The following is a 27,823-nucleotide window of genomic DNA, read 5'->3' on the forward strand; positions in this document are numbered from 1 at the left end:
GAGGGGAGACAAAAGCCCCCAAATAGGATCAAATGTTAAATATTAATATTATAAATGATAGAATAACAGGTTTTACATTTGTATGCATTTCCTGAAGAATATCTCGTCTGAAACTCAAATTTTGGTTATTATTAAGTGACATCAGTCCTCAGTGATTTTTCAGAAAAACACAAATTTATGAGAAACTCACTAAAAATATGAGGAAAAATCAGGACATTCTCCAAAATTCTGGGCAGTTGAGAGATATGACTATGTGCTACTTGTGAGATTTTCTTCCAACTTAGTGAGGAACAAAACACAAAAGGGTACACAGAGAACAGTTTGTACAATGCCCTGCTTTTGATTATTTGACATTAGTTTACATCAAATAATTAAACTTAAAAAATACAGTAAAACATCATTAAAACTACTAACAATAAGCCAAGACTCTACATGGCAAAACTTTCAGCTGACATCTTGTCTAGACATTTCTGTGGAATATAACTAGACAGAGTAAAATGTTCTCCTTTCTGCCAATTTCTGGTTGAAAAGGGCATTTGGTTTATGATGCTGTTTCCAATTAAACTGAAGGTTTACTGTTATAGTTGCAATTATTAAATAGCTGATTACAAAGCAATGGCTGCTTTTTGGAAGTTTTATGTATTCAGATCTGACAAAAAGCTTTCCTATTGCCATTTATTTATTCAGTTAGTAATATCTTCTATTTTCTCTTTTTCTAGGCTGTTTGCTATATGCAGTTTTGATACAGCTTCTTTTAAGGTTAGATAAGTTCTTAGAACTCCTAGAAATGTGGTTTCTCTAAGTGTGTCATTTACGTAACCTAACAGTTTAAGTGGTTTTATTTTCATCTTACTGATGTTACTGTGTCATTTAAATAAATCTGTCTTGTGTGACTTATCCTAGTATTCAAGTTAGCAGACTACAAGGTCACATTTCCAGTCAGATAGGATATATTACTTTGTTGGGAGCAGAGTCTGGAGTTCTGCATGTGTTAAACAATCAATTAATATATACATACAAAATACTCCTTTAGACTTCTATTTTCTTTTATTCTTTAATTTTTCAGTACTGTTTTTAGTGGACCTTATGTTGTTACCCCTTTTAAGCATTGGTACAGTGTAGGTTAAATATTGTTTTTGTAAATTCTTTTCAAATTGGTTTCTTTGTTAAAATATTTTTCCTTGCTAATAATTGTCCCTTTGTTAGCTCATAGATACATGTCCACAGCTTGCCTCACAGTGCTTATGGATGGTGCATACACACTAGGTAGTGAACATTCCAAGCATGTGCAAAATCTGCTTCTCTTCAGCATTTGTTCAGAGTAACTAGGAAAAAGTGGACATTCACATGTTTTGTTCATTGCAGATGATTCTTGGCAGAGAGGTGCAATTTAGATATGATTTCATGATGCGTTTTGACTGGCTTACATACTTTTTAACCTTTTACTATTCGGACCGGAGTTCCGCTGTGGCGACCCCTTACCGGGAAAAAGACAAACGACAACTATTGGGTATTACCATTACTACAGGCTGAGTTAGGAACTGATGTTCTTTTCTGTCACAGTTCCATAGGAAATTGTAATGACAAATTCTGCTTTATTTTTGTTTTTGATGCACATTGCATGTATTAGTCAAAATTTCTCCAGGGTGAAGGAATAAGCATTGCACTTCCATTTATCAAACCTGTTTTTCATATTATCTCTGTTCCAATAACCCCAAAGCTCAACACACTGCTCATCTGTTTTCTGCTTAACATATCCTTTTTGTTTTACAGAAAATATTCTGTTTTTTTTATGCCTCTATTACTATAGTCTTGGTTACACGTAAACTAAAGTGCTATGTTATGTCATTATGTCATCCACTTCCACTTGCTGGTTTATGTATATTTACTTTGACTCATTCTAATTGCTCTTAATATATTTCATCCTCAGCTTACCTTACTTTGCTGCTTGGCACTTTGGTCATTACAATTTCTTTTTTTGTTCCAGTAAACATCTCTATCAAATTATCACATATGGCATAGGTAATCTTACATTTATATAAATGAAAAACAAACATTGACACCACTTTAGTTGCAAACATTACACATCACAGACACCATTGAAACAACTGTAGCTGAAAACATTATACATCACTTACAATCTATCCAGTCATTGTCAATAAAGCATTATATGGCTCATTCAAATCCTGCTTCTTAAACGTCGTTCCTTCTCTGCAAATATTGTTCCCACAATTACCATTGTTTCTATGTAGTTTGCTCCATCCCTTTGTCTAAAGATCCCAGTTCCAGTTGTTTTATCTCCGTTACTATATTCACTGCTTCTAGTAAAGTTGGTCTAGACTTTGATTTCCATTTCTAGTAATTTCTTTTTTGGCAGCCACCATAATTAGATGCAGCAAGGCTATACTATGTCTAGGCAATTCTGATTCTGTATCATAGCTCAAAAAATCATCTCCCTAGTCAATCCACTCCACTCATCCAGCATCTCCAACAGAGTGGTTTGCAGGGAATCCCTAAAGTCGGCCAGCTCACTACACTCCCAAAGAACATGTTCCCAGCCACCTCTTTCATGCCTGTCGCACCTCCAACATTCGCTATTCATCTGAGGAAAAATTCTTTACAGGCTAATTGGGGTATAAAAATACCTATGGAAACACTTCCAGGCAAAGATCCTAAATATTCTAGACTTTTTTTCATATTTGGGAGATATACATATAAATCCCCCCATTGTCTTTTTATGAATTGCTTATGCAATCTCTATTCCCAATCCTTTTTTAGCTCCTGTGATTGATTCTTATAATTATGCGGCATTTTATATGCTGTACTACTGCCAATCATTAGCGGACCGGAGTTCCGCTGTGGCGACCCCTAACCGGGAAAAGCCGAAAGACAACAACAACGTAATTATTCCATTTTTAATAGTAACTTCTGTTCTAGATTCTTTTAAAAACTCTACAAGTACTGGTCTTTCATTCAGGACCCCCCTATTACTTTCTCTTTGCCTATACTCTGATATCAATCCTTGATAGGGAAGGCAATCTCTAACCTGCAGTCCAAATACATTCTTGGCCTCTTCCCATTCTATTAGCTGTCCCTTTTTAGTAATTGGCTGCCAGTACCTTGCTTCCTTTGCCAGTTTTTTCCAATAAATTCCAGCCCCCTCTTGCCTGTTATCTGTAATTTCTGATATAAAATTACAGATTTTCAGTGACATTCTCCTGGATCATGCTGGAAGTCTGCGCATAAATAAGTTCCCACTTTTCTAAGTTTTATTACTCTGTTCCTTTCGGGTCTGTTTTGCAGGAATACTCTGTTATAGAATTATAGTGCCATCTAAACAGATTGCTGCTGTGCTGTTGTTTTGTATCATCCCATCTTCTATTAACCTGTTGGTTCAGCTTTGTTTCAGGTCATTTTAATTGCTGTTCATATACTTCAACCTCAGCTCACTTTGTTCCTCTTGACTGTAGATATTTTACTTCATGGTATTAAATGACAGCTTTCCTTTGCTTTTTTTTCTCAGTATTGTTACATGATGAATGTTCAAAATATACATGCATCGTACCTCCACAGCACTGCATCCGTCATAGTACACTACTAGACCCATAACATATACTGGGGCTGTAAAAGAAATACCAAACCCTCCTAGAAGCCACTGTAAAATATCACAGCCTACAGCCACTCTTTCTCCATTCACAGATCCTACAAATAAAAACTCACCAAGGAGTCCTCGGGAAGGCAGGCCTAAGTCCATAAAGTTGACCAAGTTTGTTTTCAAATAGGGAAATGATTTAGTTGTTAGGTATACAGATTCCACACTCAGCAGACTGGACACAAACAGTGTGATTGTAAGCTGCTTGCCAAGTGCCAAGGTCTGTGATGTTATGTGAGCTTCAAGGTCCTTAAGGCAAGCAAATATGACTATGACCTAGTGGTGTCCCATGTGGGATTGAATGGCCTGGGGCACTCCACCTTGAGAGACATGCAAAGATACATGATGTAATAAAAAGTTATGTCTTGCCATAACTTGGCATCTGTGTTGTTTTCCTTTATTTGTCCTCATCATAGGGTCTCAGATCTGACCCTCGGATCAGGCTCGGCCACATTCCACAGACTTGAATCTGACTCTCAAGCTCCTCCCTCATACCCACGATGCCCTGCATTCACCCAACTACCTCAGATTGAGTTTGCCAAATCCAGACATGCAACATTCAGACATCAAAGACTGACAGAAGAGGGTCAGATATAGGACATAATAGTCCCTTCATTATCCAGGTTCCTCAAGAAGAAAGGACAGGAGGATGGTTGGGTGGGAAAGTGAGGATGAATGAAGGAAGACAACACAAATGCCAAGTTATGGTAAGACATAATTTTTAATGTAATGTTGTCTCCTTAATTCCTTGTAATGATAGGAACAGAGTCCCCAGATGCATCAACCCTGGGTGGCCCTCATGGAAATTTATGCCGGAGCACCATCGATCCAAAGGAGGCCCTGCTCCTGGAAATAACATCCAACTTGTAATGCGATAGAAAGGTGTGATCATTAGAACATGAAGCTGCTGCACAGATGTCATCAACGGAGGTTGTAGAATAGAAAGCTGAGGAAGAAGCCATAGCTCTGGTAGAATGTGCCATAGGAGGTTTATGTAATTCCAGTCCTTTGGATGAACAAATGAATGAAATGCAGTTGGAAATCCATTTTGCCAAGGTAATTTTTGATACCATTTGTCCAAGTCTATTAGAAGAGAAGGCTATAAAAATCTGATCAGACTTCCTGTGTTGTTTGCTCCTATGTAGGTAAAACAGAGTTGTCAATGAAGGTCCAGAAGATGAAGGAGATACTCCCCTTTGTTAGAGACATTGGGAAAGAACACTGGCAATTGGATGGATTGATTAATATTGTTCTCTGTAGCTGCTTTCAGCATAAAGGATGGATTAATGCATAAGGACACTATCTTTATGAACAGAATGTAAGGAGGTTTAGAGGATAAAGCTTGAAGCTTAGAACTCCTTTTAACAGCAGTAACCTCCACCAAAAGGCTGTCTTCCAAGACATATCCTGGAGGGATAGGTTCCTGACCCAAACACTCCCCAGACTCTGGAATAGACTGCCCATACATGTCAAGCAGACCACCTCTTTGACCCTCTTCAAAAGGAACTTTGATGATTGGATGGGAGATAGGAAATTCACCCATGGGATCATGTCAGTCACCCTGCTAGACAGGGATCCAGGGAATAAATACTGTGGGAAGAAATACCCAGGGAATTGTTATGGCTGGGCTTGTGTGGGCACTAGGTCCAATAGCCTAGTACCAGCCTATGAACCTATGTCACAACTATCTGTTGATTTAAAGGATCCCTGTATCAACACTTGCAGCACAAGAGTAAGGTCCCATGGGGGAGAAGGATCTCTAATTGTGGGTCTTAATAAGAAAATACCTTAGGGACACAGGTGGACAGTGGTCTCACCTTCGATAACCACATCGCCACAACAGTCAGGAAATCCTTCTATGTGGCACACCTCATCACGAAGGGCTTTTCATCCAGAAAAAAGGAGGTCATTGTCGCACTGTACTCATCCCTCATTAGACCCATTATAGAATACAACGCCCCATTTGGTATGTACCTCTCAAGACATATGCAACAACTGGAAAGGCCTCAGAAATACCTCACTAAAAGAATCACAGGCCTAAAGCAGATGCCCTACGCTGACCACCTTAAAAAACTTCAGCTATACTCTGTCGCATATCGTCTACTCAGAGGCGATCACTGCTTAACATACAAGGCCATGTCAAACCCAGAGCTGTTGGACATGCTACACTTAAAGAAATCCCAATCCCTCAGAGCTACACGCTCCAGGGATCTAAATCTTGTCATCACAATAAACAAAACATGCTGAAGGGATAGGTTCCTGACCCAGAGACTCCCCAGACTCTGGAATAGATTTCCCATACATGTCAAGCAGAGTGCCTCTTTGGACCTCTTCAAGAGGAACCTTGACGATTGGATGGGAGAAAGGAAATTCACCCCAGGGATCACGTCAGTCGCCTTGCTAGACAGGGGTCCAGGAAAGTAAATAATTTGGGAAGAAATAGCCAGGGAATTGTTATGGCTAGGCTTGTATAGGCCCTAGGGCTGATAGCCTAGTACCAACCTATGAACCTTTCATGAAGGATATGCACAGTCTGAATGTGAACAAAGAACATGATTGACTTGTATGAAAATAGCAGCTAACTGCAGTTTGATAGTCAAGAAGCTAGCACCTGCATCAAAAAGGGTACTAAGGATCAGCAACACATCTGAAATAGGTGCTGAGAAGGGGTCAATGTTCCTGTTTGTGGTCCAGATAACAAATCTCTTACACTTGCTACTGTAAACTTTTTGGTGGAAACATTTTGCGATGCCATAAGAATTTTTTGGACCAGGTACTGAAGCCTGTACTGTCTCATTAGGGTTGAAAGTGGAGAAACCAAGCGGTCAGTTTGAGGGTTCAAAGATTTGGATGTTGCATCCCTGATGGGTGAGAAAGGAGGTCCAGACTGGGCTCCAGTATCCAAGGAGGATATTTTAGATGAGACCCGTGGAAGGGGAACCACAGCTGACGAGGCCAGAAGGGGGACAATTTGTTGGTATGTACTGCAATAGTTCCCAAGAGGAGAACATACTGAAAGACTTGCAACGTTAGCAGGACAGCTCTCATCTCTAGGATGTTGATATGCAATTTGGTCTCCAGATGTGCCCACTTGCCTTTGACCATCTTCCCATTGTAATGCCCCCCCACCTGAACTGGGAAGCATCCGTGGTCACAGTGGCTATGGGGCGGGGGGGTGTTCAAAAACTGTCTACTGAGAATAACATCAGCTGACTGAATCCACCAGCTGATGAGCCTGCAGATGGGAGTCAATCTGATGTGACGGGACAAGGGCTGAGACAGAATGGACCACTGATTGGCTAGCATCCACTGTACAACCTGCATGAAAAACCTGGCTAGGGGAACTAACAGAATAGCTGCAGACATGGACCCTAGGACCTGCAGGATCAGCCGAGCCATGGGGGCTTGTAGTGCTAAAAGCTGCTGTACTTGATTCCTCAGAGTTGCTACCTGATGTAGGGGAAGAGAAGCTGTCTGATCCTTGGTGTTGAGCTGCATACCTATGTACTCTATACTCTGAACCAGACTAAGGTTGGATTTGCTATGTTTATGGTGATGCCCAGGGAGTGCAATAACTGGAATAAGTAGTCCCTGGCTTGTATTAGTCTATGTCTCAAGCAAGTGGTTAGGAACACTGAAATGGTAGTGATTGGCTCCCAGCCAGAAGAGCAGATATCTCCTGGAGTGCCTGTCTTTTTTGATGTGATAGTACACATCCTTGAGATCTATTGAGCACAACCAGTCATCCTTGTGCAACAGTAGCAGAATGGACTGAAGCATAACCATTCAGAACCTTGCCTTCTTTATGTATTCATTCAATCTGCTGAGATCCAAGATAGGTCTTAGGTCCTGTGTCTTTTTAGGCACCAAAAAGAAGTGGGAGTAGGTTCCGAATCCTCTCTGATTGGGACCTCCTGGATGACTTTTTTGCAACAGTTGTTGGATTTCCTGTACTGCCTGTTCCCATTGACTGGCTGGCATGTTGGGAAGGCTTTTGGACTCCGGAGGTGGAAGAGAACAGGGGATATAATAACCTCTGGATATTATGCTAAGTACCCAACAGTTTTGAATCAGTTGGGTTCAGGCTTTGGGGTTCAAAGCTAGTCATCCGCCGACTGCTTCCAGAGATGGACAGTCAGGAAGACCTTCCGGAGCACTGGTAGGGGTTATCAGGAGGGGGATCTCTAAATCCCTGGTTTTGCAGACCCCCTCTACCTCTAGGGCAGCATCTGATATCAAATTCTCCCCCTCTGCCTTTAGGCAAGGATTCTCTACATGGGTCCTGGAAAGGCCCTCAGGATTTGCAGAACCAGATTTTTTTTACCCCCACTTGGTTCCTGGAGAAGGTAGAAAACTTGATTCCTACAGCAAAAAGGGTCTTCCCATCCTTCTCACTGTGGGTAAGAGCGTCTCTAAGTGATGGCCCAAAAAGAGAGGAGTAATCATAAGGGACATGGACAAATAATACCTTAAAGGGCTCCACAAAATCACATAGCTTCATCCAGGCATGCCTCCTTAGGGAAAGTCCTGAACCTGCTGCTTGTGAGGTACCCTCTGTTGTAAGGGAGATTAACCTCATCAATGAGTTGCCGAAAGACAAAAGAGTGGTCAGCTTAGGAGAAACTTTCTTAAATTCTGCCACAGGCATGGACTCTGAGAGAGAAGCTGACAGATGTTATTCATGTTTCACTGTTGCAGTCATCACACTAGGGTTATCTGCCTGCAGGTAGCCCTCAGTCGGCCCGAATACCAGAGTCTTGGGATTTCTGCGTCAGATGCTGTTGCCACATCCATGATGTCGGGTCATCAAGGGTATAAAACATGCAGCTGACGCCATTACATCAGCTTTTCTTGCCACGCAAGAGCCTGAAGCAGAAGCAGTTCACAAGTGCTGGTCGGCAGCTACCTGAAATGTTTGTTTTTTGAGTTTCAAACCTGAAGTCCTCTAAAGTTAAGTACCCCATTAGGGATCCTTTTTTCTTGCTCTAACTGATGTCAGAAAAAGTTAACAATTGTCTTGCCTGTGGAAAGCAAATACCTCACAGAGATTTTCATTCTTACTGCATTACCTGTTTAGGCCCAGACCACGAAGTCCCTTGCTGTCGGTTTTGTGCCTTGTTCAACACCCAAACTATTCGTCCTCAGGCTATTTTTGTCTCTAAATTCTTTTTCTCTCATTCTCGGTATTCCAAAATGGTTTTGTAGGCCATCCAACTACCGATCTTCTGAAAAAATGCAAAGATAAAGACAGAGAGAGACCGCATAGGTCCAAAACTGCTGATGATGCTTTCTTTAAGCTAGTCGCCAGTCCGCCAGTACTCAATGAGGTGCTTTTGCATCCCCTGTTACCTGCTTTTACACATTCACAGGCCTCTACTGAGACCCATTCAGAGTCCAGTATGCCTCGGGTTGCTTCTTCAACTATGGAACTTGTGGATGTCTCTATCTTGGATGGTTCCAGAGCTGCTGTGCAGGCACCGGCTTCTGAGAGTGTATTCAGAACTTCCAATGTTCGTATCAAACTGACTACTTCGTTAATGACTAAATCTACTGAATTTCTCAAGCCCAGAGTTCACACTACACCTAGGAAACTGATGACCAAAGCACATACTGAAGCTCCCATGCCACAGAAACAAATGCTTAGAATGGCTGAAGACCTTATTACTTTAATTAGGGGAAGCCAGCCTTCCCCCTCTAAAAGACCTAGAACTGATTTTCTTTCTGATTCTTCAGACCATGAGTCTGATGACTCTGACCCCTGTGATTACCAGGACATACCCTTATCTATCTGTGAGGACTCAGATGCAGAGGATTCAATTCCCTCAGCCCCCGCCCCCCCCCCCGAGGACCTTTCTTTCGGTGAAACTTTGCATACCCTAAGAGAGCATTTCTGCTGGGAATGCCAGTACTACCCACAGTCCAAAAAGAGACTCAGAGAATTTTTAGACTTGCCTCAGCATAGGCCTCTAGCTATTCTCCTGTCCTGGATAGTGTAGATGATGTCTTCATGGAATCCATCCTTATCCCTAATACTTTACCACCTGCTCCTAGAAAGCCTGACAGATACTACACATTACTTGATTCTCACAAATTTCTCTTTAAAAATCCCACTGCAGATCCAGAGACCATTTCCCAGGGATCTAAAGGTATTAAGGCTTCTACATCCAAAAACCCTACCCCTTCGGACAGGGATTCTAGGACTCTAGGCAGATGGGGTAAGAAGGTTTATACCTCTGCAACTCTTGCCATCAGGGCTTTAAATTGCCAGTTTCACATGTTGAAGTACTAGCAGCATATTATTGATCTAATTCCACAAAACTGTTGTTGATTCCTGATTGTGCAGAAAATAAGGACTTACATGACAATTCATTCTGCAAACCAAGTTGGTAAACATACTTTTCAGTGTGGTTTTTATGCCTTAGAAGCATCTTGCAGGGCTGCTGTCACTGGGTCTGTTCTGAGAAAGCATGCTTGGCTGAAGGAACAAATCTTGCCAGACCATGTCAAGGCAAAATTACTTGATGCTCCATTAAACCAAGAATGTTTCTTTGGCTCTAAAGCAGAAGAAGTTCTTAAAAAAATGCAGGAAAAAGCTAAATCCATGCAAACTGTTAAAATATTTCTTACAGGTACAGCCACCTATATTCATTAGGTATTGGCCTTCAAAAAACTGGTCCTTTCCAGTCCCTTCCAGACCTTCTCAGCCCAAACCAAGGGGCAACAGACCACAAATACTACAGTCTCAGGGTATGCACAGATCTAAACAATGAAGTGCTCCCTCCCCAAAATCTGGGAGTGGTAAGCCACCCCCCCCATGGAAAAAGTTCACAATGACTTGTCCTTAATCCTTCCCAGCCATGCCCAAGTACTTCACCCCTTGGAGGAAAACTCGCCCTGCATGCAAATAACTGGGGTTATTACCCAGGACAGATGGGTCTTAAACATTGTATCCCAGGGATAAAGATTCTGTTTCCAGTCTTTGCCAACCCCAAGCAGATTGCCAGATGTTCCTCCAAACCAGTGGACAGAGGCCCAAAAGCAACTTCTTTCTCTTCTCACTATCAGGGCTATTCAACCTGTGCCAACAGAGCAAAGGGGACAGGGTTTCTACTCCAGGCTGTTCCTGGTGCCCAGGAAAGAGAACTCTTTGTGCCCTATTCTGGATCTGTCATCCCTAAACACCTTCCTGGTGGTACCAAAATTCAAAATGCTTACACTCCAGCAGCTCCTTCCTATGCTAGCCAATGCCTCCTGGCTAGTCACCCTAGACTTAAAAGAAGCTTATCTGCACATCCCCATAAGGGAATCTTGCAGGAAATCAGTTCTCTGCACTTCCCTTTGGCTTATCTACTGCACCCAGGGTATTCACAAAGTGCCCAGCTCCAGCCGTTGCTTACTGCATGCAGAGAAATATTCAAATGTACCCATACTTGGATGATTGTCTGATTCAGGTGGACAGACAGGAATTGCTACTTCAGCACCTGGCGTTTGTAAAGAGACTCCTAACTTCTCTGGGGTATACCATCATTGAAAAGAAATCACATCTGGAATCCAGCCAAAAGATTGTATTCATGGGAGCAAGCTTGAACACAACTTCCCAGATGGCATTGATCACTCCAGAAAAGCAGGTTTATTTGACAACTTATTTCAAACTACTGGCTACCCAAACCCAGCTATCTGCAAGAAAAATACTGCAAGCCATAGGGTTCATGGCCTCATGCATTCTACTGATTCCATATGCAAGACTGCATATGAGGAAACTTCAATGGTACTTAAAAAACAGTGATTCCTGTCATTCCTTGCCTAAGGACAGAGTTCCTTTGGTGGCAGAGGCTTGCAACCACAACAGGGGACTCCCTTTCTCACAAACCCCACCATCCAAACTCTGACGACAGATGTGTCAGACTATGGATGGGGGGCTCACATGGCAGGCAAATGCATTCAAGGCAAATGGAGCCCAGGACAAATTCATCTGCATATCAATCAAAAACAAATGTTAGCTGTACAGAATGCACCGACAGCCTTCAAATACCTTATCCTGCCAGGACAACTCCTGATAAAGACAGACAACACCACAGTTATGTGGTACATAAACAAGCAGTGGGGAACTCACTCCTGCCCACTCTACAGGTTAGCCATGGCTCTGGGGAACACAGCCATAAGCAACCAAGTACACATGCAACCTCAATTCCTGCCAGACAAACAAAATTCACTGGCAGACGACTTAAGCAGAAATCTAATGGACCCACATGAGTGGAAACTGGAACCAAACTCATTCAAACTTCTAATACACAGGTGCGGGACACCAGAGGTGGACCTCTTTGCATCCCCCCAAAACCATCAACTAAACTAATTTTACACCAAAATTCCACACAGCCAAGCTTGGAAAGTGGATGCCCTATCCTTCACATGGGAAAAGCTCTCAATCTATGCCTTTCCCCCTCTGCCCCTCCTGCCAAAAGTACTCCTCAAGATCAAACAGGACAGGTCAAGGACAATCCTTATTGAACCAGATTGGCCACGCCAGCACTGGTACCCACTCCTATGCAGTCTGACAGCAGTGCTACCCTGGCACCAACATCAGACCCCATGTCTGCTGTCCCAGCAGAAGGACAGATTTTGCATTCTCAGCAGCAAACCCTGAACCTGGCAGCCTTGCTTATTCCCTGAATACATCACCAGCAACCCTCAGCAAACAGGTGCTGGATGTTATCCTTGAGGCAGGGAGGCCCAGTACTAGGAAATCCTATTCAGAAAAGTGGAATAGATACTGTTCTTGGAGCCAGTCTCAAGGGAAGGACACAGCCGTGCCCTCCTTGCCTCAAATCCTAGGTTACCTAGCAGAGCTGCTCCACAAAGGCCTATCCTTCTCATCAGTTAAGATTCATGCTCCTGCCATCTCAGCTCATTACAATACTGAGCCACCCCTTTTCTCTCACCCTTTGATCAAACAGTTTCTAAGAGGAGCTAACAATTTAAGACCCCTCAAGGAGAGCTCCCATTCCTGCCTGGGACCTTAACTTTGTACTAGAGAAGCTCACGCTTCCCTCTTTTGAGGCTCCTGCTACAGCAGAGTTAAAATTCCTCTCCTGGAAACAGCCTTACTGCTAGCCATCACTTCAGCAAGAAGAGTGTCTGAGTTGCAGGCCCTTATGGCTGTAAAACCCTTCATTATCTACCATGCGGACAGGTTTTCCCTCAGGACTAACCCATCTTTTATGCCCAAGGTGGTATCCAATGTGGCTTTAAACCAATCCATCCATTTGCCAACCATTTTTCCTAATCCTCAGAATAAAGGGGAAAGGATCCTGCACTCCTTGGATGTGCACAGACAGCTCATTTTCTACCTTGACAGGACTAAACCTTTCAGAAAATCTGATCAGCTGCTAGTCAGCTTTGCTACAGTTGCAGAGGGCAAGGCCATTTCAAAACAAACCATTTCTAAATGGATAACACACTGCATCCATTTCTGCTATAAACACCATGGAAAACCTACCCCACAGGGGATCAGGCCTCATTCCACTAAGGCTACCTAAACCTCTACAGCTTTTCTCAGGGAGTCCCTACCTGGGACATCCTGGAAGCTGCAACCTGGAGTTCTTTACACACCTTCAGCAAGTATTGCCACTTACATACCTTTTCTAAATCCAGAGCTGGATTTGCCACAGCAGTCTTACAAGGCCTGCTAGCCAGCCCTTTTACTTCTTGACTGCCTCCACCCTTCCTCAGCTTTGGAAATCAACCCAAGTGTGATGACTGTAACAGTGAAACATGAAAAACATAGTACAGTTGAGTACACTTACCATAAATGTAGATGTTCGAGTGTATTCACTTTTGCAGTCCTGGTTACCCTCCCTCCAGCCCCCTGTCTTTCTGTACTTTCTACCTATCCTCTTTTTTGCCCATATTTTATGGAAAGGATATTTACTTTTTGCTGGAGGTATTCCACACCATTTGATTGCTTCCTATTTTGGGGGCTCCTGACATCTGGGGCAAGAAAAACTGATGTAATGGAGTCGGCTGCATGTTTTATACCCCTGATGACCTGACATCATGGATGAGGCGACAGCATCCGATGCAGAAATTCCAAGACTCTGGTATTCGGGCTGACTGAGGGCTACCTGCAGACAGATAACACAAGTGTGATGACTGCAACAGTGAATACATTCAAACATCTACATTTATGGTAAGTGTACACAACTGTACTTTCTTTGATCAGGCCCCTCTGGAGCCAAGTGAAATGAGCCAGATAATTTAATGACCTCAGGGCAAAGGTTGCCAAGGTATAAACATGCTTCCTAATTCTGTTCAATGCTCTGGACTCCTTGTTCACCAGATGGACATTGGCAGTTTCTTCTGCCAGCTCTTTCTTGGTGGCTGCCACCATAACAACATCAATTATGGGGCCCTTACTCCAGTGCTTACTGTCTGCTGGGAGCAATAGAAACCTATTGGGCCACTTGGGTATGGGCTCAATCATGTCCGGTTCCTTCCATGCACGTCTACCAGGGCATATGCAGGGGGGTCAGCCAAGACATAGATGGGCCCCTCTCAAATGCCTCCAAGAGAACTGACTCCTCAGAGGAAGGAAGTTGGACAGACCACCCACCTTTCTCCTTCGGGATCTTTAAAATGTCTCCAAAGGAGACATCTTCAGGTGGAGATCAGGGGGATCCATTCCCCTCATCAAAGTCAGTATCCTTGTTTAAAGACTCCAAGGGGGAGTCCACATGAGGGACTTCCTCAGCTTGGTATTCTGGGGAAGTATTGGTGTAGATCAGAGAGCACGTACTATGTGCTGTATCTTTAAGAAGCACATCAAGGACTGAGCATGCATCTGTAAATGTTAAGCACGTGCCCTTCCTAGTGCCATTTTGAGACTGCAGCCAGGGAGTAAGCATATAAGATTACGGCAGTTAGTTTGTATATAAGTTACTTAAGTTAAAGTCAGTAAACTTTTATAGTGATGTGTTTGTATAAAATAAAGCTGCTTGAACAGAACCCATGAAGACTCTTCTATTGTGTCCAAAGTAGGAGAGTGACATGGTTTCATAAGTGGGATCACAGAGAATAAGATTCAGAGCCATGAGGAGCAGAGATGACAGTAAAGGTAAACTAAGAGAAACGAGCATGAAAAAGAGCCAGAAAAGAAGCAAAGGTAATGAAAATACACACAAACTACTTATTTCATAAAAAGGACAAAACAGGGCATCACATGGGCACAAAACACATTAGTAAACAAGCTGGAGGCATAACATGCATATTAACTAAGGGAAATGTTTAAAGTAAATGTGTTTGATGAAATGATTAACAGAAAAGTAAAATGAGCATGTTTAAAGGCAAAATCAGTATGTTTAAGGCAAAATGGGCAAGTTTAGAGTAAAACAAACAGAAGAAAAGTAGAACGGGCTTGAAAAGAGAATAAACAAGCGAAACAACTATAATAAGAGGAAAAAAGACACATTAAGTGTAAATAAGGCAAGATGACTGCATGTTGTTTGGCAAAGGGCTGTGCTTTGGTATAACTATGGCATCGTATTGCATCAAGGGCATAACAAAAGTTATTCAAAGTATCTCAATGTGTTAAAGTGCTTACAGTATGTACGTATTACTGCCCATGTATTTTGAAGAGCCTTTTGTGTGCAAAGTGAAACAATTTTGTGAAGTGCAGTCAAAGTATAGCCATTTCGAAAAGTTTCTAGTGTTGGGTATGTCTATTTGCAAAGTGCTGCCATTACAGAGTGTTCCTTGTAGAGAATTGCCTAGAAAGGTACCACCATTTTGGGGACATTTCAGAGTGTTGTGTACAGTTTAATCGCAGAGTGCCATTACTTCTAAATGTTATTGACTCGGAACTTCTTCCTAGTTCATTCACATTGTGCAGTTATTTGAAGTGTTTCTTAAAATGATGATAAATTATTTTAGTAATACAATAATTACAAAAGTAACCAAACAAAACCACAAACCAACAAAGCAATCAGTGTTATTTCTAATGTTAGACAAGATTTTAAAATGTACAATTTAAGCTCAATAGATATCATGCATGATTGGGCTGAATTATTTCAGAGAGGATTAAACTTTGTGCCTGTTAGGAAGCCCAGTATTGAAAATTGTATTCTTGAATTGATGGTATTTATATGGAAACTTAATCTAAATTTATACTTTGACAACAATATACAGCTAGGACCAACAGAAAAATGCAACAAAGCAAGTACCTTAATCCACCCCTGCACCCAGTATTGCAAATTTATGAAAATGTATGTACATCACAAATTAGGGAGAATCTCAAAAACAATAGTAACTATAGGAATAACCTTACAGATGGAGAAGAAACATTATTGTTGAATATTATGAGGAATTAGGTTAATGAAACTGGATAAGGGGGGGGGGGGCGGGTTGGTGGCTATGGGTCAAGAGATTTATATCCAGAAAATGTTATTACATCTATATAGAGACACCTATGAAGAAACATTGATCAATCAAGTCAACATAGCTTATAGACATAATGATATTATGTTACTTGACTTATTATTAGACAGCCAATTAACATGTGGGGAGTTTTAACTATATGGAGCAAGAACATCCATGTATCCCTAAGATTTTCGGAATACCCAAGATCCATAAGTCCACCACTGAACCCCCCCCCCATTGAGAGCTATATTAGATGCAAAAGCATCGAAGACCTTTTCAATGGCCGAATTTATAGACAAATATTTAAATAGTATATTAGGTCAATTTCCACATGTACTTCAAGATTCATGGGATTGTCTTAGGAAAATAAAACAAGAAATGTACAATGATGAACTTCTTTTTGTCACAATATTCGTACGTGATTTATTTACAGTTATCCCACATGAGGAGGGAAACAATTTGTTTTATGATTTTCTTTGGAAATACTCAGGTTTGCCACATTCAAGGGTTTTAATGTTTCATACGGTCATGGAGATTAAACTTAAAAATAACATCATTTTGTTTGAAGGACATTACTTTAAACTAAAAGTAGGTGTAGCTATGGGGACATCTTGTGCACCCCTATTTGCAAATATTGTCCTGGCTGAATGGGAAACTACTAAGGTATTCACCTCTGAGCTATTTATGTATTGCTTATTTTATGGACGCTATTTAGACGATATACTTATCCTATGGGGAGGGACCCATGATGCATTAGATAAGTTTTTTTGAATTTTTAAACAAAAGTGCTGGGTTTTTACAATTTACTATGGAAACTAATGAAGAATTCATACATTTCTTGGATATAACCTTTTTCAAGGATAGAAACAATCAAAGGTTTGTCTCCACACTGTATAGGAAGCCAGATTACTCAAATACACTACTTTATTTTTCCAGTGCCCATCCAATACATCAAAAAAGATCATTGGTTAAAGGCCAAGGAGTTAGGTTGGCGAGGATGGTGAGTGATGACGAAAATTTTATTAATGAAATTAAAATTTTGGAAAATATGTTATCAGCGAAAGGGTACCCTTCTCATATTCTTAAGCCTATATTACAGGAAGTGATAACAAAAGGGAAGAAAGGTTATTTTTAAACCTTTGTTGGGAGGACCATGCACTAATAACATCAGTGGAAGTATTGATGTAACAGCCCCAAAAGATGAAGAGGTATTTCAACATCCCATGATACTTACTTTTTCCCCCCATTTTGGTATGATTAAGGAAATATTACAACATAACTGGGTATTGTTTGATATTGAACATCAATACAAAGAAAAATTAGGAGACCTTCCAGTAGTGGTTTATACAAAGGATAGGTCATTTAAAAATTTGCTCGAAATGAATTGTATGACTGATAGGAAAGGAAATATGGTTAAATGTGGGCATTCAATGCCCACATATTTTAGAGAACAAGGCCCTGTACATAAAGGGTTTTGGAAGAGTGACTCAAAAACAAAGGCTTAATTGTTTGAGCAAACATCTAATCTATATTGCGATCTGTCAGAATTGTTATTGTTTTTACATAGGGAAAACAATTAATAATTTTAATAAGCAGATTTATCAACATTTATATAACATCCAAAAGGGCAACTTAAAGAGTGCATTAAGTAAACATGTCAAGGATTTTCCCGGACATATATTTAAATTCAGCGCCCTGGAACAGGTACAAAATAGAGACGGGGGGGTCCATTGAATACTTACTTAGAATACAGAGAATTATTACGGCAGCTTAAGTGTAATGCCACTACCCCCCCCCCCGGGGCTTAACGAAACTGTCTCTATTTCTAGTTAGCTAAAGTTGAAGGCAGAATTTCACATATGATCCATTGCAAAATTGTAAGTGTATATTTATGATCTTTAACAGTTTTGGCCTTATGTTTTAGAAGTAGGCTTTATTAACTTTAAATTTAATTAACTCAGCTAATTATTTAAGAAGAATTTCAAGCAAGCTATAAAGCTGAATAGATTTATATAGTACAAGGTTAGACCCTATTAATGAGTTCAAAAATGACTGAAATTATTATTTTTGTAATGTGTCTCCCTTTCCTTGTTTATGATATGATATATTCTATATGCAAACATTTCTTTAATGTATTTAATAGTTTTTGTCCAATGCACTATATCAATTTTTATGTAACCTAGTTTTCATATGTTTATGCGCTTTAAGAGAACAAAGTGAATCTTAATTAATGTCATGTGATAGGGGTTGTGTATTTAAACATAAGTTATGTCATGACGGTTTGTATTCTGAGGAAGTCAAGCTGTAAAGAAGACGAAAGCGCTAAGTAAATGGTACTGGGACATCCGTGAGCTGTATTGCTTTTCCTAATTTAGTTTCAAATAATTTCAAAAGTATTACAGTTCTCAAGAGAAAATTATTTTGTAAGTTCAGTTACACAGAGGCTTGTTGTACTATTGCGCAGTTACAAGTGCTGATATAAATTTCTAGCGTATGTGTATGTGTTCATGCTTATTTGCGAAACCCTTCACTGGTATGTGTTAATAATGCAGATGGAGTTTGAAAGCCCTTACCTCTTGTATTTGATCAGAATATTGCAGAGAATTTGAGAATATTTGAGCAAGAGTATGATATTGTTATACAAGCAGCTTATTCAGATAAAGATGCATGCACTAAGGCATTCATTTTGCTAAACTTAGCTGTGTCAGAGGGTCTATGTTAAATGTTCGAACATCCAAAATGTCAAACATTACATGGTAGAGACTAAATGTTTGACATTTGGATGTTCGAACATAAAAAAAAAAAAAAAAAATGAAAACACAGAAAAAAACACTTTAACAGTGTAGGGAGGGTGGCAAGCCCCCCTGCACCCCCCCTACTTAAATATGCCAACTCAGAGACCACACTTCATTACAGAAAAGGTAATTTCTCCCTATCTGCACTGTATGGTGCTGTTGAAAGTCTATCTTCGAGCGCTCAAAATTTCGAACGTTTGGTCTCGACCATGTAACGTTCGAAATTTTGAGCGTTCGTAGATTTGACAGGTACCCGTGTCAGAGGCTATAGAAAGACTGTTCATTTGTGTATGAAGGAGAAGGGGAAAACCATCGTATTGTTTTGCAGGATGAGTCAAGGGAAGACCCCAAATGTTTTGTAGCGCAAGTTCAGAGAAATGTGTAACCCCCAGACAAATATTATACTAGAGAGGCTTTTGTTTTACATATGAGATCAGAAACCAGGGGAAACCTTTGTAGCTTATATAACTGATCTGAGAATCAAGGCTAAAATGTGTTGGTTTGGTGACTTAAAAGATGAGTTAATAAAGGACAGGCTCATATGTGGTATTAATAGTGTTGCTGTAAGAGAAATCTTGACCTGTGGATGGGAGATCGTAGGTTTATCCCGGGAATCATCTCTGTGTCACTGCTGGACAGAGGCACAACAAACTAATGGGCACAGTATTTTTTCATATAAGGGGTGGCGTAAGCCACAAAAATTTGGGCTAGGCTTATAAATGCCTTAGGGCAGATATCCTAGTATAAACCTATGAACCTATAAGAAAGATCTTGTTTCGTGATAGTGATTTAACATTGAATAAAGCCGTAGAGATCTGCCAAATCCATGACGTGAGAGGAAAAATACACAGGTATTCTTGCAAGTGACAAGAGCATAGTTTCAGCAGGCTCCAGTGCAAATGTAGACAGCAAGAAGCATGTGGCAAACAGAAATAGGCCTACAAAGCACATGGCAGCCACAACCCCTGCTGGCTCATCAAGGAAACCACGTAGTTTTCCAGCAAGTTCTAAGACCAGTTCAGTTAAAGGAACATGCTCAGTACAGCACAAGCATGAATCTGAAAAACCCAAGTCCTGCTTTATTGTTAACTGTCACAACTGTGGTACAAATCATGAGTCTAAAAGAGAGAAATGCTTAGCATTTGGTCAGCAATATCACAAGTATAAAAAATGGAACCATTTCCAAAAAGTTTGCAAATCAGGTAAATCTCACACATTTGTAAAGAAATGTCACAGAAAAGCAGGTTGATCAAGTAGAGATTCTGCAGTCATCTTTCTGTGTGGATGGTGTATCAGTAATTGGTGAAAGATTTGATACAGTGAATTTATTGGCAAAAAGCAAAGTGTTCTGTATTGTCCGGAAAAATGGTAAATCCACACAGTTAAAGTGGACACTGGTTCAAAGTGTAATGTTATATCAGCAGACACATTTGCTAGAGTGAGAACTAATGAGCAACTCAGTATGGCCAGTAGTGTGAAACTTGTTGCTTATGGAGGCGAAGAGATTCAGACTGAAGGCTCAGTGATGCTTTCATGTTATTTGGCCAAGAACTGTTACAACATGTTATTCTATGTAGTTAGAAGACCAGTACAGTCTTTACTGGATCTCAAAGACAATTTGTGAATGAATATGTGGAAGGCTCATTGATGCTTTCTTGTTATTTGGCCAAGAACTGTTACAGTTTGTTATTCTATGCAGTTAAAAGACCAATATTGTCTTTATTTGGGTCTTTTACCTAAGAAGTTCATCACATAAGTGCATCTCCTAGTTCTAATTTTTCTGAAGCCATTTTCTCAGAATATGCTGATGTTTTCGAGAACAAGTTGGGAAAACTTCCAGTAGTGTATTCCATGAAGTTAGACCGAGAGGTCAGTCTAGTAGTCAGACCAGCAAGAAGAGTTTCAATAGCTATGCAGGATAAAGTTAAGGCTCAGTTGGATAAAATGGTGCTGCAAGGTGCAATTTGTCCAGTTACAGAACCAACTGAATGGGTATCATCTATGGCAGCAGCTCACAAAAAAGGCTCAGATGAAATCAGACTATGCATTGACCCAAGAGATTTGAACAAATCATTGAAAAGACCATATCATCCAATGCACACAGTCAAAGAGGTTGCATCTCTAATACCAAATGCCACGTTTTTTTCTGTCTTGAATGCAAAGCGTTCATTTTGACAACTGATGCTTGATCGCAAATCTTCATTACTAACCACTTTTGGTACTCTGTTTGGCAGTTACAGATTTCTAAAGGATGCCATTTGGAAATAAATTCTGCAAGTGAAGTCTTTCAGTGGGCAATGGAGCAAATTTTTTTGGGTTATCCTTGTGCCATAATAGTAGATGATTTATTGGTTGGAGGCAGTGGTGAAGCAGAGCATGACAGAAACCTAAAGAAAGTTCTAGACACAGCACATGAAGTGAACTTGAAACTCAATACTCTGAAGTGCAAATCCAGACTCACAGAAATTACATATGTAGGTCATTTATTTACCAGTACTAGCTCGAGACCAGACCCAACCAAGCAAGCAGCTATTCTTGAGATGTCATCAACAGACAATGTTCAAACTCTACAGCATTTCTTAGGCATGGTCAAGCTATTTAGGCAAGTTTATACCACACCTCAGTAAGTTGACAGCACCTTTAAGAGAGCTAATGTGCAAACATTTTGCATAATCATGGTTAGTACAGCACCAGAAGGCATTTGCAGACCTCATTCAGAAAATTGCCACCCCACCTACATTAAGATATTGTGATGTGAACAAACCTACTCTTTCCTGTGATGCTTCAAAATTTGGTCTTGGTGCAGTTATACTTCAAGAGGGCAGACCAGTAGCCTATGCATCTAGACCACTTACCCAAACTGAGATGCAGTATGCTCAGGTTGAGAAAGAACATTTGGCAATAGTATTTGCATGTTCCAAGTTTCATGATTATATTTATGGTCAAGCTATTCAGATTGAAATTGACCAGCAACCGCTACTCACTATTCTAAAGAAGCCTATGCTTTCTGCTCCAGCAAGATTACAAAGAGTGATGTTCAAATTGCAAAAGTGCAACTTCAAAATGGTCTACATGAAAGGCAAACTACTCTGTCTGGTTGATACCTTATCCAGATCACCCGGAAATACAACAGAACAGCTTGACACAGAGAATTTTGGCTTTGATGTGATGGCAGTTCATAATTTTTTCTACCACTATGCTTGATGAGTTGAGGGATCATACAATTACTGATCCAATTTTGCAAAAGCTCAATCACTACATTAATGTTGGATGGCCATCAAAGCAATCTAGTGCACCACCCGAAGTGGAAACCTATTTTCCTTACAGAGATGAAGTGTTGATGGAAGATGGCATTATTTTCAAAGGTCCTAAAATTGTTGTGCCAGCTTCCTTACAGCATGAGGTACATCCAGATTTTGGATTGTGATCACCCAGGTTCCGCATCCACTAAGAGGCGAGCGAGAGAACTAGTATTCTGGCCTTCACTACTGAAAGAAATTGATAAAGTACTTTTTTCTTCTTCAGCATGCAATAGTACTAGATATATCTGCAAAAAAAAAAAAAAAACATTTCAGCTAAGTCCAGTTCCTGAACTACCATGGTCAACAGTAGCTACTGATATCTTTGAGTGGGACAATCAACACTACTTGGTATTGGTAGACTCTTATTTGAATTGGTTTCAGATCAACTTACTACCTAATGTAACATCTACTACTGTTATTATTAAGTTGTAACATGATTTCTCAGTCCATGGTAGTTCACACACAGTTATTTCTGACAACAGTACTCAATTTACTAGTCAGTTGTTTCAGAAATTTGCAACAGAATGAGACTTTGTACATGTTACTAGCAGTCCTGAATATCCACAGTCAAATGGTCTAGCTGAACGTGCAGTGCGGCATGTAAAGCAATTACTTGAAAGGTAAAAGCATTACAATCCTAAAGTCTTTTAGAATTTGCTTAATCTCAGAAATATACCCCATGATGATATTCTTGGCTCACCTACTAAAAGATTTATTTCCAGGCAAACAAGACCTACACTATCTATTAGTTCCAGTTTATTGAGGCCTAAAGCTAAGAACAACAAAACCATCAAGGCACAATTGTTCAAGAAGCATTCTATCCAGAAATTCAGTTATGATAAATCAAGCAGGTTTCTTCATCTGTTGAGGAAAGGAGAGACAGTGAGAATACAAAAGGCAAAAGGTTTCGAACAGGTTGGTCAAGTTACAGGAATATGTGCCAAGCAGAGATCCTACCCTGTAGAATCTGAGGGTGTGGAGTACAGGAGAAATCGCAGGCATCTTTTTCCTCTACCAGAATCATCACTGCAGAATCATTCCTGTGATACAGACTCTAGGTCTCAGAGCAAACCAGACATTGTTCCCAATCCAGAGTGTGTTTCAACCTGTGCTTTCATTGCTGTAGATGTTCCAAATACTTCCAAGGTTGAACATTCTGTAGAGACAGCTCCAGTTGCTAAACCCAATTCCCAGTTTTATGTCACACAGTATGGTTGAATATCCAGGCCCAATGTGAAATATGCAGCAACATGGACATAACTGTATATATATGTGTATGTATGTATATATATGTGTATGTATGTATGTATATATATATATATATATATATATGTATATATATATGTATATATATATATATATATATATATATATATATATATATATATATATATATATATATATATATATATATATATATATATATATATATATATATATATATATATATATATATATATATATATATATATATATATATATATATATATATATATATATATATATATATATATATATATATATATATATATATATATATATATATATATATATATATATATATATATATATATATATATATATATATATATATATATATATATATATATATATATATATATATATATATATATATATATATACATACATATATATACAAATACACACACACATACATATATATATATATATATATATATATATATATATACATACATATACATACATATACACACACACACACACACACATATATATATATATATATATATATATATATATATAGATGTATATATATACTGCATACACCTAGTCTTGTATAATTGCATGACAAAGAACTACTTGCATTATCTGCATGCCAAATAGATTCATAATGTTGCATGATCTATTTCTCAAAGAGGGAAGATGTAGATCAGAGTGTATGTACTGTGTCTGTAAGGAGCATGACGAGGACTGAACGTGCACATATAAATACCAGGCACCTGCTATTCCCAGTGCCATTTTGAGAGTGCAGCTAAAGAGAGCATGTATGATTGCAGTAGTTAATTTGTACATAAGTTACTTAAGTTAAAGTCTGTAAACTTCTACCATGATGTGATTCCTTATAATAAAGCTGCTTGAACAGAACTCACAAAGATTTTTCTATTGTGTCCAAAGTAGGAGAGTGACAAGAACTATCTGCATGCCCTTCCTCATCTGATCTATCTTAGATCTATGCAACCAAATCTCTACTGACACAGAAAATGCCATTACATCCTGCCAACCAGTGACCCTAACAACTCTGACACCCTAAACGCTCCATGATGCTTCCATAAGGACAACATCACCCACAAAGTATTATCCCCTGAGTCACCATTCACCAAAGCAAACCCCTTAACAAAACCTGCTTTGTCAAAAGACATTGCCTATCTATGTTAAAACCAACAATTCTACACCCATCCCTTCAACTTATGGGTCATTGCCGAGGACTTAGTAAAATCGTGCAACCCTACCACCTGCACAAATATACTGACAGCAGGTAGGTCTGCCTTAACTGACTGAATAGCCCAGTCACCTTGCATGCACGCCTGAGGCAAGTATTGCAATAATAACTTTTCTGACCAAACTCCTTGTTCTACAGGCAGCTGCAAAATAAATGTATCAAATTCATACAATGCCCTACCATATGCTTTCCTTGTAGAAACATCCCAAGACTGCTGTGCCAACCATCTGGTTACTTCAGTCTAATCTTCCACATATTGTCTGGTCCATATCTCCTGCTGCCTCCAGAGCTAACTGCCAGAGCCTGGAAAACTGATAGAGACAAACTGTCAGCAATCCTGTTCTTAGCACCTGTGACATGCATTCCTGTAAAAGAAAAATGAATCAATAAACTCTGCAAAACCAGCTTTCATAATACTACAAAAGCAATTCAGAGTTTGCTGTCTTAGACTGTAAAAACATGTAGCACTGCAATATTGTCTGAATGAAAAGTTATCCTCTTACCATGCAAATGATTTTGCTATACTACAAACAGTGTCCAAATTGGCATTATTTCCAAAAATGCTGCATCTCTCTCCAATTCATCCTTCCAGTCTTCTAGCCATCACGCTGCATGCCATTCACCACTGAGAAACACTCCCATTCCAGTACCCTCTGCTGCGTCTGTAAAAAAATTGCAAACCCCCTTGACCAATACAATCTGACTGCCAAAAGGAAACTGCATTAAATTGATCTAAGAAAGCCAACCACAGTCCTAAATCAGCACAAACAAGCTTACCGATCCTCACCTAATGATGTTTACTTCTCCCCCTTTTAGCAAAAATGCCACAGACCTACAAAATTTATGACTTGAGTGAATTGCTCTACATGCAAAATTCTTCAGCCCCAAGAGCTTCATAACATCCCAAATGCACACCTTGTCCTTGCCCCTCACCCAAGCAACATTCTTCTTCAGGTGTGTTATTTTCTCAGATAGCAAACAAAACAATCCCCGTTCTCCATCTACCAGCAATGAAAAGAAACACAATGCCTTGGCAAGGAGTTCTAACTTCTGTGTAGCCAATGAGCACCCAACTCCTTGCACATCCCCAAAACCTCCCTCATCCCATCCATCACTCCTTCAAAAAATTCTACCAGTAAAATATCGTCCAAATAATGGACCGCCTCCTGAGTACCCACCCCTTGATGCCAAATCAAATGGAGTTCAATGCTAAACTTCTCAAGAGAGATAAAGGCCACTGAACATTCCATCAGCATAGCCTTGTCAAAGTAAAACTGGCTCAAAGCCACCATGCCCACCACCCGCAACTCTTCCATCCATGCTGGCAGCAGTCAAAAGGCAGATTCAATATCCATCTTTACCAATCATGGATCTGCAGACCCTCAAATGACCTGAACCTTGTCATCCAATGAACCATAACTTACTTTTGCATCTTCTAACAAAATAAAATCCTTAATGGAGCTCCCTTCAAGATAGGACAAATGGTGAATCAGTTGAAATTCATCAGGCAACTTCTTAGGGACTAAATCTTATACTAAGACCTTAAAATTGCCAAAGGCAGGGCAGTCAAATGGGCCCAGCGTCCTGTCAGCATGCCACTCCCTTTCCCACAAATCCTCCAAAATCTCTTCCCTTGTCCCACATGGAGTGCACATTTTTATAGATTGAATCATAACCCCCCCAAACTTCAATTTAATAGAAAATCCCTCAGAAAACCCTTTAATTAATTCTTTCACAACCGGCAAATCAGGAAATTGCCTGAGCATGTGTCTCAGTACCTGCACATTAGTGAGTGAATGCTTCCCCTGATCTCCCCTCTGTCCCTAAAATGACACTCCTGCCCTCTGCAAATGAAAATGTCCCCTTTCTGTAAAGGTCTGAAATCCCTGGATTGAAGTAGTTAATGCCCCTACCTTGGTTGGAAATGAACCTGGACTGACCAAGTTACCCTCCCGATGGCCACATTGTACTGATAAATGTACCTTGCACACTTTGAACAAGTGTGTGACAACCTGCATGCTGTCCATGAACAATGCCCTGTATTAAAGGTCCAGCACACTCCAGCCCCTTCCCCTCCTAGCTTACTACCCCAGCTAGCAGTCCCAAAGCTAGCCATCATAGCTGCTAACCAGATGTCAGGGTACCTAACTTCCCATCACAGTGACTAGTTCAATGCTTTCTGCTTATGAAACTGTTAATTATACCACAACCAGGCACTCCCCACCCACAGGTGTTGTGCTTCATGGATCAGGAGAAAATAAGCCAGAAGTGGTAATGGCAGGGAGGTATCCTTCTCCAACTAAACCAACATGTAGTACATGAATGGATCAGGAGAAAATAAGCCAGAAGTGGTAATGGCAGGGAGGTATCCTTCTCCAACTAAACCAACATGTAGTACATGAAACCTAACACCCAATTTCCCCATGTCCTAGCTCTCAGCCTACCTACTCTCCTCTGCCCCAAAGTCACTAATGCAACTAGAAGATTCTTACTATTAGCTGCGTCCAATTCCATCAGATGTTGAACCACTTCAGCTTCGATGAATTCAAAGATATCAGCTTACTCCCCTTTCCAGATCGTTTCTTTTAAAGATGCCAGTATGTGAGAGGTCAAAAAGACCCCCCTTTTTACTTGACCTATGGCCTGTGTAGCTAGCCAATCTCCCAGTTGGATCCCAAAGTCTGAACTGACCTCTTGCTGTTGCAATTCCATCCCACCTGCTGATGACTGTAAGCTACCCATAGACAACCCTAAGCTTCCATCCTCCCTCAATGTCTACCCTTGGCCATGCCCAAGTTCACTAAACCACTCCTGATCCTACACAATATCAGCCATTTCCCTGGGCTGCTGCAGTGACTCACAGTCTCCGACTACCCCAGGGCTAGCTCCACACAGCATCACATCTGACCTGTCTATGTGAACTCCCAGCAATGCATCAATACCTACAACCAGTTTGTGCATATCCCAGCAGCAAGAACTTCAACTGTGATGCTGTCAAATGCTGTGTCCATTTACCTTGGGCCCCTGACCTGGTCTTCACCGAATGTCTTCTCTTCTGACTGGACACACTGGGTTTTGCCACTGCCAGAGACTCATTGATTGATCATTTCTGAAACAAGTGTTCTGCCTGTGATACAATGGCTACCCACCTTGGCCTCAAACTCTGTGTTCCAGCCATCTG

At 40.3% G+C, this 27,823-nt stretch overlaps 1 protein-coding gene across 3 annotated transcripts in view; it reads left to right on the plus strand.

Annotated features, from left to right (window-relative positions):
* Window positions 1–27,823, plus strand: part of GULP1 (GULP PTB domain containing engulfment adaptor 1) — a 4,195,041-nt gene that overhangs the window by 1,596,082 nt on the left and 2,571,136 nt on the right. The window lies entirely within an intron of this gene.

Source organism: Protopterus annectens, chromosome 6.part0 (assembly GCF_019279795.1).
Source record: "Protopterus annectens isolate FY-2018-M chromosome 6.part0, PAN1.0, whole genome shotgun sequence".
Classification (NCBI taxonomy): Eukaryota; Metazoa; Chordata; order Ceratodontiformes; family Protopteridae; genus Protopterus; species Protopterus annectens.